The sequence below is a fragment of the Dioscorea cayenensis genome, chromosome 2, assembly GCF_009730915.1.
Source record: "Dioscorea cayenensis subsp. rotundata cultivar TDr96_F1 chromosome 2, TDr96_F1_v2_PseudoChromosome.rev07_lg8_w22 25.fasta, whole genome shotgun sequence".
NCBI classification, from domain to species: domain Eukaryota; kingdom Viridiplantae; phylum Streptophyta; class Magnoliopsida; order Dioscoreales; family Dioscoreaceae; genus Dioscorea; species Dioscorea cayenensis.
In genome coordinates this window covers 21,031,330-21,036,031 of record NC_052472.1, presented here as the reverse complement: position 1 = coordinate 21,036,031, position 4,702 = coordinate 21,031,330, and the positions used below count along the sequence as shown (strand labels likewise).

Here is a 4,702-nt window from a genome sequence, read left to right as displayed (position 1 = left end):
AACCCATGTTATGGACACTTCCGCAAGAGATCCTTTAATTGTTCCCAAGTCTCAAATAAAAATTCAAGCTCCATCTGAACAAATGAAGATATCACATTATGAAGCTTTTCCAATTTCCCCGGAGGGAAATACCTTGCAAGAAAAGCCTCGGCCATTTCGTTCCATGTTGTGATAGAATGGAGCCATTGTTTGTCTCTTCCCTTCAATGAAAATGGGAAAACCCTCAAGTGAATTGAATCATCTGAAACCCCATTGATTTTCAACATATTGCAAACTTCAAAGAAATTCTCAATATGAATGTTTGGGTCTTCATCAGCTAACCCATTAAATTGTGTGGACTGTTGAACCATTTGAATGAAACCCGGCTTTAACTCAAAATTCTGGGCTGCTATCGGTGGCCTAACAATGCTCGATTGTGTCGCAGGAAATGTAGGCCTAGCAAAAATCTGAAAGTGTTCTTGGTTGCCCTCTTTGTTTTGCCATATTTTCCAGATTCTTCAATTTTCTATTTCAGCTGGAAAATTCTGTTCCTGTGCAGGTTCCTTGCCCCTTCTACGAATTCTTCGCTCAATTTTAGGATCCTCTTCAACTTATATGGAAGGGTTCTCTCGGTTCATAACCTGTAGCTGAAATCAATGAAAAGAAACAATAAGAACGGCGAAGGAGAGAAGTATGAAGTAGAAATAGTAAATAAAAATTTGAATAACTAAAGTAACCAAGTCCTAGTGTTCCTAATATCCAGTTCCCCGGCAATAGCGCCAAAAACTTAACACGCGCTCGTGTTGCATGTAAACCGTAAGTGCACGGGTGTCGAAGTAATAATTACCCCGGTGAGTGGTAGTCGAATCCACAGGGAACGAAAGTATTAGTATTAACCAATTCTTAGTTATCTAGTCAAAATCAATGTGTGTGATGAAATGAACTAATTGTAAGAGAATTAATAAGCAAGCAAACGGGCAAGGAAAAAAACAAGTAAAGGAGATCCCAATCAATAAAGATGAGGTACCTGGACAATGCTCCCCTAGGATCTAACATGAAGCTTAAGATTCACTAAATGCATCTAAACCAAGTTTAATGAGTCGAGGTAATCCAAGAACAACCGGCCCTTTCCTCCAAGCCACTGGTATAGCCCCCTAAAAGGTCCCGATGGAGAAATCACTCAATCTCAACATCTCACACCCCATATGACCGCATTACGCTCTAGGGACACCTAAGAGTGAAACCGATTTCTAAAGATAGATCCAACCCTAATTCCCGGCGAAGGATCCCTAACCCCCTACAAGGTCCCGATGGAGAAATCTCTCAATCTCACGCCTCACACCAAATATGGTTGCATAGAGTCTAGGGAATATGTAGATAGGAAACACTCAATCAGAAGGGAAAGGGGACACTCCACTATCTCATGACTCACCCTCTCAACCATCTTTAACCTTGAAGTTCTAACTCTAATGGAGACCTCTCTTTCATCAAAGTAATAAATCATGCAAATCCAATCAACCACAAGGATTAATAAAACATGCAAGCAATGGGAAAACAAGATTAAAACTTAAATCAACTCGGATTGAATAGAAACATAAAGAAAATCAATACAAAAACATAGATCCTAGGATTCACATGTCCAAATACCTACTAAGGTTTAGCCCTCCATGGAGCAAGTTAAAAAATAATGGTGAATACAATGAAAAGCAATGAAAACCATGAAGAAAAACCCCCTTAAATTAGTGATGATGGCCTTGATGGGTTTCCCAACGTCTTGAAGAATCCTTCTCCGAAGCTAGGTCGCCGAAGGCTCCCTCTATGCTATGACGGAGAGAAGATCGATCAAAGTTAGTGATGGACACCCCCCAATCTCGCCAAAGACCTCCTCCAAAACCCTAGCCACCTTGTCTTCAAAGTTCTCTCGAAAAGCCTGTGTAAAAAGGCCCTAAAGAATAGGGCAAACGGCCTATTTAAAGCCCAAAATTGCGCATGTCACGTGCCTCCACGCGCCCATGTGGATTTTCCACGCGCCCTTGTGGACTGCAGGAATTTCCACGCGGGCGCTTGAACAGTAATTTTGCTGTAGTGCTGGTACAGTAAACTTAATACAGTACATTGCTATAGTACTATTCACAAAACGCGGTCCAAACACTCTTCTCTTGAGGCCACATATCCGGGCACACATCCATGTGGTAGGCTATAAGATTTTTCTTCATCGACGTATCTTTGAGAGGTCTTGCAATCTTCACAAAGAGAAGGAACATGAAGATGTGGCTGCCTTTGTGCCCTTCCAAATAGTGAATTAACTTGAATCTTCTTGGAAGTTGGCACACATCTCCATGTTCATGAACTCCTCTCGTGTCTTGGTCCTTGAATTGAACAAGAACTCCCAAAATTGTGTCTTTATAGCCTATCTTTGCTTCATTTTTACTCTTCAAGGCATTCACAATCTATATGCATAAAAGAACACCAAATACGCAATATGAGACATAAACCATGGTAAAAATGATGCTCAATGCATGTAAACATATATAAAAAATATGTATACTCAAGCACTTATTAACATGTACTGACATACTTTGTTCATAGAAAAAGAGTTGCCTGGTCTAGTTAAGGTTAAGTACTAAAGGGCACTAACAATGATTCTGTACTTAGAAATCTCTGTATCTGGTAAAGGATTCCAGTGGTTCTGGATATCTTCTCAGAAAGTGACATAGTTGCAAGATAAGGCTTGCAATTAGACATATGTGACTTCTAAAGTAGTTCAAAAATATACTTTCTTTGATTCAAAATTATTCCCCTTTGTGTTTTGTTGACACTGATGCCCATAAAATAGCTCAGTTCACTAAGATCCTTGACAGGAATTGGTAGTTTTAACTTTTCAATCAAGGTTTTTATCGTATCATTTGATGAGCTAACTATAATGATGTCATCTACATACATAAGTATATACACAATGATTTCATATTGATTATATATGAAGAGAGAAGTGTATGTCTTTATGGGAGAAAAGACTAATTCTTACAGTTTAGTACTCAACCATGAAAACCAAGCTCAGGTTGTTTGAGTCCATAAAGAGCTTTCTTCAGTTTACACACATGATGAGGCTGTGTTTTACTTTCAAAACTTGGAGGCTGCCTCATATATACTTCTTCTTCTAGAAACCCATTTAAAAAGGCATTTTCGATATCAATCTATTTCATTATCAACTTCCTTGATACCGCTAGAGATAGAATTAGTCTAACTATAGAAAACTTGAAAACATGACTAAATGTGTTATCATAATCTACTCCATGCCTTTGTTTAAACCCTTTTGCCCCTAGTCTACCTTTGTATCTATCAATAGAGCAATCTATTTTCCTTTTGAGTTTGAAAATCCATCTACAATGAAGAAGATTGAGACCCTTCTTCTGGGGAACCAGATCACATGTTTGATTTTGTTAAGGGCATCAAATTTAGTGCCCATGGCTTGTCTCCAGCAAGGCACTTGAAGAGCTTCAGTATGAGTGAAAGGTTCAGAAGATGCCATGACTGCTTGCCTAGAATAAACAGTGCCATCACTGAAAACCTTGAGTTTTCTGATGTTATCTTTTAGCTTGGTTTTCATCAAGTGTCTTGGTGCTTGTTTAGTTTGAAATTCTGTTTGTTACTCTGAATCTGTCTCAGAAGCTATACCATGAGTTTAAAATTTTAAAGTATCTACGGGAGAAAAGTCAGATTGGACAAGGGTTTGTTCATACTCTGGTTGGTCACTACTAATAGATGAGTTAGAGAGATTATAAGGAACAGTGTTTGGGTACAGTTGAGTCTCTGAAATAGTGCTACTATTGATTAAAAAAAAGGGTAAAAGAGTTGAGGAATCAGATTGTTGTTTAGTAGTCAGTTGTTTTGAAGTGAAGGGAAATACATTTTCATCAAAGATTACATCTCTGGAAATATAAACTTTACTACTTTCAATGTGAAGGCATTTGTATCCATTATGATGAGGACAATATCCAATAAAGACACATTGTTTTGATCTAAATGCAAGTTTGTGGCCATTGTAGGGTCTCAGATTCGGCCATTGTAGAGCATAATTAGATTTCTTACTAATAAATTGTTCTAGGGGAGTTTTTTTATTGATCACATAACTGGGTATTCTATTAATAAGATAGCAAGATGTCAAGAAAGCTTCACCCCAGAATTTAATTGGTAGAGAGACTCGAGCTAAAATTGCTAATCAAACTTCTACAATGTGTCTATGTTTTCTTTCTGCTAAACCATTTTATTGATGTGTGTGAAGACAAGAGATTTTATGTTGAATGGCAATTTAATTAATGAACTTATGAAGTTTCTGATATTCGCCCACCCCCCCTAGTCAGTCTGAACACTTTTAATTTCCTTGCCTAGAAGCCTTTCAACATGATTTTTGAATTGAAAAAATGTTGTATAAACATCATATTTGTTGTTTAAGAGGTAGATCCAAGTGAATTTGCTATAATCATCAATGAAGCTTACATAGTACTTTGAACAACCAGAGGATTGAAAGCTGGGTCCCCAAACATCTGAAAAGATGAGTTGGAGAAGAGCTTCAGTGAACATGTGTAGACTTAGAATAGGGAAGTTGATGACTTTTAGCTAAATGACAAACAAACATTATCAACATCATTCTTAAGAAAAGAAAATTGTTTTAATGAAGAACAAGATGAATAATTGATTTTGAGGGATGACCAAGTATTTGGTA

The 4,702-nt window shown here is 37.6% G+C and overlaps 1 non-coding gene across 1 annotated transcript; it reads left to right on the top strand.

Annotated features, from left to right (window-relative positions):
* Nucleotides 1-106, top strand: LOC120281603. Its single transcript, XR_005542726.1, has one exon. It is a non-coding gene; the product is annotated as a small nucleolar RNA R71 (small nucleolar RNA).
* The last annotated feature ends 4,596 nt before the right edge of the window (nucleotides 107-4,702 follow it).